At 41.6% G+C, this 13,198-nt stretch overlaps 1 protein-coding gene across 7 annotated transcripts in view; it reads right to left on the minus strand.

The window, feature by feature from the left end:
- rbm47 (RNA binding motif protein 47) overlaps positions 1 to 10,274 on the minus strand; it is a 74,477-nt gene extending 64,203 nt beyond the window's left edge. Inside the window, exons 1-2 of one of the 7 annotated variants that reach the window (XM_046046322.1) lie at positions 10,126 to 10,274; positions 6,812 to 6,983 (exon numbers count right to left, since the gene is read on the minus strand). The gene's annotated coding sequence lies outside the window, so the exon portion shown is untranslated. Of the gene's footprint in view, positions 1 to 6,811; positions 7,427 to 7,587; positions 7,757 to 10,125 lie in introns of those variants that run through there. The other 6 variants (XM_046046321.1, XM_046046324.1, XM_046046320.1 and 3 more) reach the window with 6 other exon arrangements.
- Between the last annotated feature and the right edge of the window lie 2,924 nt (positions 10,275 to 13,198).

Here is a 13,198-nt window from a genome sequence, read left to right on the forward strand (position 1 = left end):
CCCCCCCCCCCACACACACACACACACACACACACACAGAGCTGACATTAAAGTCCTACTTATTTTTTTCTTCCATCCTGATGAAAGAAGTTTCCCCTTTTGCCTAGAATTTGGTCAGCTGACACTGTAGTGATGTGGCCTGTCACTAACCAATGGCAGAGCAGGGGCATTGTGTGTTTAGGTGCTACAACCACAGCCAAGGTCAAGGAGACAAGGGAGGACAGAGAGGGAAAGAAGGCGACATGAAGAAAAGAAGGTAGGAAACTAAATTACAATAGAAGGAGAAACAGAGTCATGCACAATGAAGCCACTTATTATCTGACCAGTAACCATTGCAACGTCAACATGGGTGACTGTCCTCTCTCCCAACACTCGGACACAACACTAACTATCATGTGACAGAGTGTAACCAGCATGCAGTAGAAATAATACAACTGGATAGAACACAATATGCTTATATCTGAGATGACTACTATAAAAAGATTTATAGCGTATGGGTGTTGTTTTTGTGGCATCTGGTTGTGTGGAGACGCCACTAGATCAAGTTTACAGAGAAGTCCATTAAGACAAACTCAACAGTCCAGACAGAAAGCAAACCCACTGTTAAATTCACACTTCAGCCACAGTATGTAAATGACTTATCTGGCAGTGAAAACAAAGGTGAACGCTGAAATTATCGCTCAAATTGTCTTAGTGTCCATTCAAATCCAACTATAACTGCAGTAGATTTTACCTTCTGTACTGCACACATGCAGCTTTACAAAACAGTGGGCATTTGATATGGACATTTCAGATGTGTTCCTCTTTGTTTTGCCTCTAAATTATTTGTCAAATTATATGGTTCACATTCACCAAATAAAGCTGCTGAGTGAAATGTTAAAGAAACAAATAGATGTACGACGACCACAACTACATAAATAAGACCCTGGTTGTAACAAAAAAAGGATTTTCTATTAAAATCTGGTCTAAAGGTGTCAGTATACTTTCAATGAGGTGCTTGTCGGATCAAGTAACAGCATCTGAAAACGCCTCCCCCCACCCTCTTTCCGTCAAAATTGACAATCCAGCAACAGTAGAGTGCAACACCATGAATGCCTTTGTGGAGAGGCTGGACAAAAGTGTGCATCATTATCCCATTTTGTACAATTCATTGTGTCTCGCTCCTTTTTGTGGTGGCGGGCGTTTCGTCCCACTGTGCAGACATTCGAGGCAGCAATGAATACTTTTTTAAAATATATTAATCCACCCAGTGTCACCAACTACTTGTGCAACAGCCTACAACAAGTCTAAACATTCCTATTAAATCCTTAAAGGATATAATCAAATCTTGCATCCTACACATGTTGTTTCCTTGTCCTACTGTAAACATATGAATAGTCCAATGAGAGCTCCTGATTGCCCTTTTTCCTTTGCAAGTAGCATCTCATTAAATGGCAGGAAAATCAAGGATCATAAAGTTTTGACTAGTGATTGCAACTGGAATGCCAGCTTCATCAACACCCATGTACATATCTGTTCTAATTGTACAGACATTTCACTTTTCCTTCGTTTCCTGGAAAAACAAACCATTCTCTAGCACACACACACACACACACACACACACACGCCAGAGAAGGGAAAGTAAAACAGGCAGATAAGAGCTGAAAAGCTGGAGGAATTCAGCGTCAGCCAACTCCAGCTAACGCCTTCTAAACACAGATCCGTGAACACACAATGGCTAAACTGCTAAAGAGTTTCACCCACACCAACCCGAAACAGGTGTTTTATGACAGGAAGGAAAAAGAAGTCATCTTTGGTGGGAAAGCGTGAAACTAAAACGCTGCATGTAATTGACCTGTTCACCTGATCTTGCACTGAACGATGGGCTGAACCTACCCATGAGACAAAAAGAAGGGAGAAAAGGGGAGAGTGAGAACATTAACGAGCGAGGGAGGATGTATGAAGGACAGACGACAGAAAGTGTGGGGGGTGAGCCTGATTGTCTGCACATGCGTGTGTGTCTGTGTGTGTCTGTGTGTGTGTGGCCTTAGTATGGTTACTCTGGGTCAGTTTTGTGAATGGGAGAATCAGTCTAGGCCCATGGAACATTCCATTCTGGTTTTGCGTGTGTGTGTGTGTGTGTGTGTGTGTGTGTGTTTTCATGTGAGTGTTCACATGTGTATTTGGGGCTGGATATTTTCATGAGATGCAGTGTAGCACCTGTAGTTCTGTCCCCCAAAACTACTCACTTCCACACACAAACACACACCCCTCAGCACCACTTGAATTTGCTTGCCTTCCCTGACACGCACACACACACACACACCTTGCCTCTTGGCTTGCTGTCCAGACAACTAGTCCATTGTGTGTAGCACCAGGTATGCAGAGAAGAGCCTGTTTGAGAACAAGCAACTGGATGCTCTGTGCTAAAGGATAGATTCACATATTTTCAAGTTTATTTAGAACAATACCAGAATGCAAATGTACATTTTAATAACTATTTTAATGTACATTAAATGTACATTAAAATAATTATTAGTCGCTGTAATTGTTCCTCTTGTCCATACCAGCCATGAAGAAGAAATTCCAATGAAAGTGTCCTGGTTCTACACCGTGGATTTTGTTCCCCATCACTCAAACTGGTATTACATTAGGAAGGCATCTCTTCATGGACAATTACAGCAATAAATAATTTGTTTAATGTACACACAGTCTGGGCATGTAAGTATTGTTTAAAGTCTTGAAAAAGCCTGTCCTTTAATATACCTATGTCCTCACTCGAACTAGGAGTGAAATGAAGAAAAATAACTGCATTAGCGTATGAGCAGGTTGAAGGACAGAGGAGGGAAGGAAGGAGGGAGGCGAGCGGGATCGGAGGAGAGGACGGAGGGTTCAGCAGTGCCTCCACATGGGGGTGGGGGGGGGCTTGGGGGGTTGGGAGAGGTTACAGAGGGGTGAAAAGGTTGAAAGGCGGAGGCGGGGGTGTAAGGAAAAGGGGGGAGTCAGTGGAGTGTTGATCCAGCCTTTCACAGTGAGTGGATGGCACCTGTTTACACACTCAACAGTGTGCATCGTTCCTGCCACGTTCTCAGAAAGAAGGATAGTTGCACAATGTCTCATCTCATCGGCTTGCTCTCATTACAAACAAAGGTAGTTTTGGTTTTGAAATCTCTGTTCGAATGGGACTTGAAATTTGATAAGAATGACATTTAATACTCCCCCTCTTACTCTGGAACTACTTTCAACTAAAGAAATAGTCCCTATGGCAACGGTTTACAGTGAGGTCTGTCCAACCCTGTCTCCAAGAAATTACATTAATACAGTAATAATTTCTTTTCCCAATTACACCACATCTGCGTCCAACATGGCAGTCATAGGCAGGCACTCGGGTGGATGGATGTGTGTAAAAGGTTAGATTTAGGCAACAGGCTAATAAAAAGACCGTGGTTTTGGATTCATGTCAGTAACATAAAAACGTGTGCTTCAAGAGATTTTAGACTTTTGCAGTATTCAATTCAACATAAACATTTTTGCTGTTAATTAACAGTGTTTTCTCATGTTGATTAAAAAAAATAATCCTGGCGGAAATATGCTTCCGCCAGGATACGTATTTGCTGTTAGCTTGATATAAAGGTAATTTCTATGAGACAGGGTTGGATCTATGGGCAATGATTCTGGGAAGAGATGTTTCATTTTTCAACAAAATTATATTCAGTCCCAACTGTATTGTGGAGGAGGTAAACAATCTCAAGATATCTCAAAACCTGGACAAATTGGAGGCTGTCCTTAACAGAAAACCGCATTGGTCATCTTTTCAAAAATGACATATCAATTGAGGACCTCTTGTGGTCTTGTGGTGTGTCAATAATGACTGTTGTCTGTCAGGAGCAAAGGCAGAGGTAGCGTGACGTCATTATACCGATTAAGGAAGGAGGTTGGTGTTGGTGGTTTGGTCAATAAAGCGTGTGACTTTGACATGACCGAGTCTTTGAGACCGTTTTACTGCCAACAGTTGCCTAAACTTGACCAAGCTTTTAACATAAAGGCGGAAGATCAGACAACAATAATATGAATCAGTCTCATTACGGTCATTTTTAACAATTATTGAGGACTTGCTAACAAATTAAACCAAAATAGCACGACAGCTTGATACAGCTTGAGGTTATTCTGATGGGTCAACAAAACGTAGCACTTAAACAAGGGAGGGCACTGTTTGGTTCCTACCAACAGTCAATGCTGGTTTCTTTTAACGGAGAACATGGTCATTCCCAAACATTAACAAAGCAGTCATTTGAACCCAAACCATGATTTTTTCCTTAACCTACCCAAACCATTTTTGTACCTGAACCTAACCAAACTTTAACAATAACATTGTTAGATGATTAAACAGATTTATTATTCCTAAAGAAATTTGTAAAAAAAATTTGGAAGACGCAATATAAATAACGCTGTCGTTGTAGAGACGTACCATCAAAAAATGGTTGTATATGTCGTTTAGGAGGTCATTTTTGACGTTTAATAAGAAGGACTTGTTGATAGAGAGTTTTTGTAGTTAGGGGAGCCAACAATTTATCTTGAGGAGATAAAGGAAAGCTGACTGTTGTTACCGGACCTAATAAACACCCTGACTCTCTTTATGCAGTTCCTTTTTTCTACATTACATTGTTTATCTTTGCCATCTGAGGAAGAGCTCCAAACTAGTACCTGCTGGTCCAAGACTTTTAGTGTTCATTCTGCCTTTTAGTGCTTGCATTTAAATATCTTTCACTTTTCTCCAGTGAACGGCTCCTTTATTTCCTCCTCTCCTGTATGTGTTACCCTAATTTCTACCTGTTTCAGCTTCCCCCTCGTCTCGCTGCCGATCAGAAGGGAGCTAATGGGAGGGGGGAATGAGGGGAAGAATGTGGTCATTGTGCTTTCCAGGTATGCGTGTTTGTAACAAACAGAAGGAGAGAGGGGCGAGAGGGAGAGAGCGGGTGATCAGATCTTGTTACAGGTGTTTCATAAACAACACAATAGTGCTACAGGTTCCCCTCTCACTCTCTCTCTCTCTCTCTCTCTCTCTCTCTATCAGCTGCATTTGTCTCTTTACGCTGCAGCTTTACATTTCTGCTTCAGTGTTGGTGGATTAGGCTTATGGCTTTGTCACACACACACACACACACACACACACACACAAATGAATCTGTGCTTCCCTCTCATGAGCATGAGATGATCATGTGACAGTCATGTGACACGACCATTTACTGTGTGTGGACAATTCATGCCGTTTAAGCTGTTTCTCTTCCTTTAGCTTGAGGTTTTCTGAATAATAATTTGTCGTCAGCTTCCTGCTTTTAAAAAAATCAGCTTAACTTTTGTCAGGTTGAAAAACAAAAGAGATCTTATATTTTTCTTTCTGTCACCCTCTGTTTCTCCAATGTTGATTGACTTGCTGAAAGTAGAGCGGGCCCAAACACGATACCACTAAGGTCACGCTAGCAGTCAATGTCTAGTTATAAATTCCTGTCTTGGATAACTATTTGTCCCTTTTTGCAATTGTGGAATGTGATACAGTGGGCTGAGAGCTATGGCTGAGAGATGAGTATCATTCTGAAAAAATGGTTCACCCCTTGAACCCTCTTGCACAATCAGCAATGAAACCAAAGCCACTGTCAAACACACATGCGTATGTCGATTTGAACAGTTATCATCATATACTAAACATTTGTCACTAAACATTTAACTGGGATAGTCTGAGGCAGTTGGAAGAAGAAACTGAGTGTCACCACTTCATCAGGTTTGACCAGCACTTTGACACACTCACACTTTTACCACACCTTAAAACTCGTGGAAGTATTTACAGTATTCACAAGGAAGCCAGCCACCTTTTTGCAATGGAGGACACACGTCACACACACACATCCGCATACTTACTGAGGAGTGTGTTACAGTTGTCACACTGCACGTCCCTGTCCTCCATCTCCATGTGATTGTCAGGAAACAGTAAGTTATTGAGAGTAACAGTAAGTGAAACTATAACTTTTGTCTCACGTTACAGCTATATAGAGCATAATTTTACATAAAATAAGTCCTCTCCAGATTACATTACTACAGCTTATTTTGTATTTTTGAAATTTAAAAAATATTGTTAGATTTAAAAAAGTTTGGCTCCTAATTTTTTTTTTGTGGAAAACTGCAAATTGGTTTAAATAATATAATATTTTAAAACTGTAAAATGTTTTAGAAAGAGAACACTTATCCACAATATAATGAGTCTGTAGAGACACACATGAGCACCTTCAAAACATCAGCGGTCGCCAAACAGTTGAAGAAATGACACTTCTATCTAATAATCTGGTAGATATTGTAAAGTAGTGTCTAGGCTGACTGTCAGAGGACTGGACACGGACACAAATACTGTAAATGCACACAAATGCGCTCACACGTACATGCTCACAAAACTAAATCTCGTTTGCACAACAGGATACCCAAGGCTAACTTGCACCCCGCTCAACCAGTTTCTAAAAAACACATGCACGCACACACGCGCATACACACAATGACTCGATAGCAAATGATCAAACACACACACATCACCATACAAATAAACATCGAGTCCCTGTCCCATAACCTTGTAGTGAAGGTTATAGCTGTCAGCTGGGTCAGTGTGAACACTGGACCAGCTGTAGAAATGTCCTTCCAGATACCCACTGTGCGCGTGTGTGTGTTCTTAGTCCTCCAGGTGAGAAAACACTTTACTTAAAGCAGAACTGTCAAAAGTTTAAGATTAAAATGAGAAACAGACAGAAAGGAGAGACAAAAAGTAACACATGACGGGTTCATGGCCAACCTGTAGGATGATGGGATGTGTAGTCACTGTGTCGCTGTAGGTTCTTGTGCCGCCGTTCAAAAGCAAGGATCCAGCTTGTCACTTTCTCATCTTCCCTTTCTCTTCCTCTCCGCCTTTGTGCTGCCTGTCAGGTTCTCTGCTGCCTCTTGTTCGCTGTCAAGACGCCTCCTGCCTTCAATGACAGGTCCCCCAAAGCACAATCAGAAGTTATTGCAGACGCATCTAGTGCACACACTGCACACACACTGAGAGACAGAGAGGACAAGTCAGAGTTTCTGTTCTCCTTTTGGTGTTTTTTGGATTCTGACTCAGATCCTCTCTGTTTGTCCTCTCCTCTGCCCCAGTCACGACAGCGCTTGTAGACGCAACAGCAGGAGACGAGAGAAGAGAGAGGAGGGGCGGCGGGTAAAATTGTGTGTGTGTGTGGGGGGGGGGCACACAAGGTCTCGTAGCGGAGGCGAGAGGAGAGTGAGGGAGCGCTGAAGGTGGCGCAGATGAAGAAAAGAGCTAGAGAGAGAAAGGGGGAGGGAAGGAGAGATGGAGGCAGGAATGGCAGTGGTAATTAGTGAGTCTGTACCTGACTCTCACTGACATAAGCCCCACATTCCTCAGAAGCGAGGAGGGGGAGAGAGGCGAGCGAGGGAGGGAGGGAGAGGAAAAGAAAGGAAAAAGTTCTGAATGCACACACACCAGCGCACTAATGATCCCAGGCAACACATCAGAGAATACCCTCTCCACCCGACAACAAACAATAACCTGTCTTCCTTAAAGCACACCATAGCTGACGCGTCGCTCCAGTCAAGGCTGCATGAAGCTGAGGGAAGCTGCTTCTGATGGAGCTTTCACCGTCCGACACCTAAACCCTCCAAAGACCTCCTCGCAAGTGTTTAGTCTCCTCTTCCGTCTCTTTTCATTTCAGAAAATCTCTCTCTCTCTCTTCCTGTCTCTCTCTCTCTCTTGCATGTGTATGGTGTACACACTACCTGCTCCTGAAACTCACCAAACCAGAATCTGACTGCCCAAACCCCCAACACACCTCCCTCCCTCCCTCCCTCCTATCATTCCGGATAGGAAATGCTATCCTCCAGTTGCCCTAGCCAATCTGTGTTTTTCTATGTGTGTGCGTGTGTTTTGTGTGCGCGCAAACAGCCAGACCTGAATCATTTCAGCTACAGCAGCATTCCTCTAAAGGAGTTTCCTGCACACCTTGTTCATACCCTCACACCGCATGACCAATCACGTCCACCGCATGCTTATTACCGATGATCAAACACAGGCAAGCTTTTTGCCCCTTTCACAAATGTAAACACCCCTGATGTCACGATGACACGCTGTCTTTACGCTATAAGTGTTCACTCCTTGACGTATGCAGATCCCTCTGTAATTACAACTTTCAATAATAACAACTCACTCGCTTAGATTTTTTGTGTTTAACTGTCAGCATGTAGATGACACACTGCCGGAGGGGAAATCTGAAACGTTCAATGTCTAATATAAACAGTTTCTCACTTTTGATATTGAGGTTGCTGCTCTGAACCTGAAGTGAAAGTATAACAGTGAAGATTTAGGGGTGTGATGGTAGGCTACACCGTTGTGTACCTTGGTTTTGGGGTCACAGTTTGGTACAGCAGGGAAAACAAAAAAAACATTCAAAAGTGTGTCATAAATTAAATAAAAATAATTCTTACTGTAACAGTTAAGGCACTCAAATTAAGACATATTGCCATTAAGAAATAATAAATACCCCAAATGTCAGTGATTATGAATTAGGTGTAGAATTATTTAAAATATTTTCACAACTTTACCTTACTATCAGACATCCCTTTCTGACAGGGGAACTGAATCTATGTTCTCTGCAAAGCCACCTGACTCCTTTGACAGAAACAATAGCTTAACCTCGCAGAACACGGGAGTTGCTGGTCTCCCACTGGCTCAGTCAGTTATCACGTTAGTTCGAACTAACCCTTTAAAACACCTATGTCACACAACAACATAAACACACTAACCAATCGAGCCAGTGGTAGAACAGCAAGTCCTAACGTAATGGTTTCTGGTCACAATGCAGGCAGCACAGGGGCAGGGAGAGGCATACTGAAAGCAGTGGTCAGACAGGAACATCATGCTCTGGAGATACAGACAATCAGGTGAGAAATTGGAATCTGAGACTAAACAGCTTGATCACATAAGTTTTAACCTAGGCCTTTGTGTCCACTGTAAATAATACTAGTAATAACAGCAGATTATCCAAATTAAAACGATCATCAGGGTCAGTCATTATTCTTCTGGGAGAATAATTGCCTATCTGGTCACAGTGCAGTTGTCTAATTGGTATGTTTAAAGTCAGCAAACAGTACGCATGTGACCAAAAACAAATGGTGTGGCGGCCACTATCTCAGAGAAATCACACACTATTCTTTTAAATGTGAATTCAAATGGTCAATGTAGTCGTCAAAAGTAGCGTATACATTCTCAATGTGCGAATTTACATAGGCTATATAAAAATCATTGAATTGTGGGAAATGCATTTTCAAAAACAAATCTGGGGTAAGGCTCTAATTTGTGCACATTGTAGTAAAATTAGATTGCTATTGAAATATCATATCAGTCAATAAGGTCTCTCCTGGAATACTGTGTTGAAAAATGATGCTGTGGAGCTGATAAACTGCAGTTTTTCCATTCTAGGCTAATTCTGTGACATTTTAGACGTTAACGTTACACTTGGGCGTGTGTAGCCTACACAGAGTTACTGCAATAGCTTTTATTTTTGTAATACAACTTAGCAATAATTTACCTTGTAACTAGGCTAAGTCTGGACTTCCAGCTGGTACAACAGGTTGCAGAGGTCTCTTATTTGTCTTTGCCATGTGGAGGCAGCGAAACTGCAAGAACTTGTCTAACCAGGCTAAAGCCTACAGCTGATTGATATGACAGCAACTGGTGCACTGCCAAAACTTTCCGAGAAAAAAACTCACGTGTGCACGTGACAGTATTAGACTATTTTGACAGTAGCCTAATTGTTTGGGTCACATGACGTCCCGAACCGAGGGAGTCGCCTACCAAACCTAACGGTGCTACCTCCTGTAGCAAACTTCAGGACGGATGCACGTAGGCCTACAGTTACACCGCTAATCCTGGATCCCCTGGTGTCTCTTATTCTCCTCCTCCATATTTCTTTCCCTCTTTCTCTCCCCACCCACTATTTATTATTCCTCACTTCTGACAATGTCATATACTTGTTTGATCATGTACAGCAGTTTCAACCCTTCAGATCTCCAGCATTCACCATTCATTCAACATTGTGTGTGTTTGCCTACCTGAATTCCTTGCACTTCCTTCTTCCTGATATCAGGTCCTGGTGAGTATGTTGTCTTCAGTTGTCAATGGGACACAGACAGAGAGAGAGGTAATAATCTTCTGTAGGCTCCTGCATTGGCAATATAGGTTTCTGCTCTGCCAATATAGGTGATTTGATTTGATCTGAAAGAGAGAGACAGAGAGAGAGAGCTGTACTGTAGTCAGCCAAACTGACACACAGAAGAGAGAAGTGAGGAAGCTGGATTTCTGTTTAGAGTAACAACACACACACTAACAGTAACACACCAGCATACATTCAGATAAAGTCTCCGCACATACTGCACACACAGTAGGGAACTTGCGAGTTTGTGTGTGTGTGTAGGAAACTGAGATTGAGTCAGACGTGCTCACACAGAGAAATAACGTTTCAACACAGCAGCTCAGCTCTGGCTGGGAGGAGGCCAAGGCCGTTGGACGTGTTGCTCAATACATTTCACTTTAATGCTTACTTAACAGAACGCACAAGCCCTGAATAACGTGTGCAGAAACATTTATAGTTAAGTTTTAATATCTGTACATGTTAGAGGGAGGCCGCCCAGTTCACAGCTGACCTTCTAGTAATCTAAACACATCATGGAAAATCTTTCACACGTAACTTTTCTTACTTTATTTTCACAGGTGGAAGCAGTATAGTTGTTTATTTGCGTCATCATTATTAGATTATGGGGTAACAGTGTGTAGGCCAGTCGTTTTCAGTCACCCCCCCCCCCCAGAAGCAAAAGAAAACTTAATGCCGCCCCACTTCAGCAAAATTGGATTTCATTTCTATAAAACATTAACAATACAGGCGATTAAAATACACACGATTCATATAAGCAAAATAGCCTTCACATCACATTCATGCAACTTTAAGTCAACTCAACATCCACGGCCCCCAGCTTGCAGGGGCCTATTTACATGTGCGGAACAACAATATCCAGTGTTTTACTATATTTTATCTTATTTACAACTCACATTTACTCATTGTTACTGCTGACAGTTATCAAAGATAGACCGACGTGCTCCTGGTATTCAATAATTTTCTTAGTGGTATGAAAATGCACGTGCAGAGACTTGCTTAGGTTTAATCCATCACAGTGAATATCAGAGTTTCTTTTAAGTTAAGTTATTGTTGCATGTTTATACAGTGTTTACAGTTACAGTTTACAGTGCAGCCTTTTGAAAGTCCTCTGCACTAAGTTCTAAAAAAAACACTGACACTACGATAAGTTTGACACGAGACATCTGATGCACTGGTTCAACAGAAACATTTAACAGTAACGTAAGATTTTTCTTGACTATGTGTTTAGTTCTGGTTCAGTGTAATACAGGCCTACAGTAACTGTGTGGGCTAAGTCACATATCAGCGCTTGTTTGTACTGAAAACCTTTAAACAAACCACCAACAGGATGTTTTTGTATGTCATACTTCATTGGACGTGTGTTAAAAATACTACAGCTTGCATGTAGTTTTTAACATAATAGACACATAAAAGTTGGAGCAAGACTACATTTCATCTACATAGTGTTTGTGTGCAGTCAGTAATGAAGTCACGCTTTTTTTGTACTGTTTCCTGTTGAAACAACTGGTTGTGTCATGGATGATTAATGAAGGGAGGGATCATTCACAAACCAAGGGGATATCAGTTGTAGAGATAAAGGTAATTGTATTTTCTGGGAAGGGACAGGATTGTTAAAACATCTATGATTGTTTTATTGACTGGAGTTTCTATACACACGTCCTGGCTCAGTATGAGGTCGCCAAAAAGCAACAGATTTTTCATTTGTTCATTTATGAGTACACACATCATCAAAAGTAATTAAATTAGCTTACATACAACAATAAATAAATGGGAAAATCCTATGTGTTCATCAGAAACAAAACCAAGCTAACGGATAATTCTGGTTTATTACACCTCAAAACCTACTTTTGTAGTTAAGACCAATTGCTTCTGTTGATTATGATTGTACTCACCAAAGTCACTGCATACATCTGGAAACATGGCACCTTATCTAAACCGTTTTATTTGTTTGATGTTGACTGCAGAGGAAAACTGCTGCAGTTACGGCAGGTCAAAGTTTAACCGCAAAGTCCATCTGTAACCTGTGATGCATGTTTCCGACGGACAGTGTGGGTAATACATTTTTCATTGTTTGTTGCCCTGCCAGACTCCTTTTTAGTGATGTTGCGATTGGCCAAGATCTCTGGCAATTACTTTGGTGGGTATAAAGCCATTAAAGGAATAGCTGGACATTTTAAGAAAAACAGTTATTCATGAGAAGTACAGTAGATGAGAAGATCAATACCACTCATGTGTCTGTACAATAAATATGAAGGTACTACCAGCAGACGCTTAGCTTAGCATAAAAACTGGAAGCGGGGGGAAAGAGCGAGCTCCGTTTAAAGGTGAACATACTTGTCTACCAGCACCTCTAAAGCTAACTAATTAACACTTTGCAGCTTGTTTGTTTAAAAAAACTGAAGGATGTGCCAAACTATTTCATGGTCTGGTGCAGTAACATCGGTTCACAACAAGACTCCAGATGTTGGGTGATATCTCTTCAGCAAAAAAGCAAATAATGTATTTCCCAAAATATTAAACTATTCCTTTGATAGTTTAATTTAGTCCATAATTTATTTAACTAATTAAAAAAGGGCCCAATTGTAATAAACTGCAACTATGCACTAATGATAGCTTCATGCACGTTTAATTTACATATAAACACAGAGACCTGCAGACGTACACATGCAGTCTTTTCATAGCGTGTAAACAAAAGCAAAGTCTTCCCACAATAAGCAGCTCAGACCCTGCCCTGGTTGCTACACAATGGACAGAGAGACCTGAGACACAGACAGCAGAGATTCCCAGGAAAACACTCCACTGCTGCTCCGAAGGGCTGACACAAAGACACACAAAGAGACAGAGCCGTGTTTCTATTCACCTGGAACAAGTGGGCCCAATCGAGCCATCACACGCTGCGAGGAAAAGCTGAGAAAAGAGGCAAACTTGGGTCATGTTACTTTTGTATCTGCTGGCAAACTGGATTTATGATG

This window comes from Micropterus dolomieu, linkage group LG04 (assembly GCF_021292245.1).
Source record: "Micropterus dolomieu isolate WLL.071019.BEF.003 ecotype Adirondacks linkage group LG04, ASM2129224v1, whole genome shotgun sequence".
Taxonomy (NCBI): Eukaryota; Metazoa; Chordata; class Actinopteri; order Centrarchiformes; family Centrarchidae; genus Micropterus; species Micropterus dolomieu.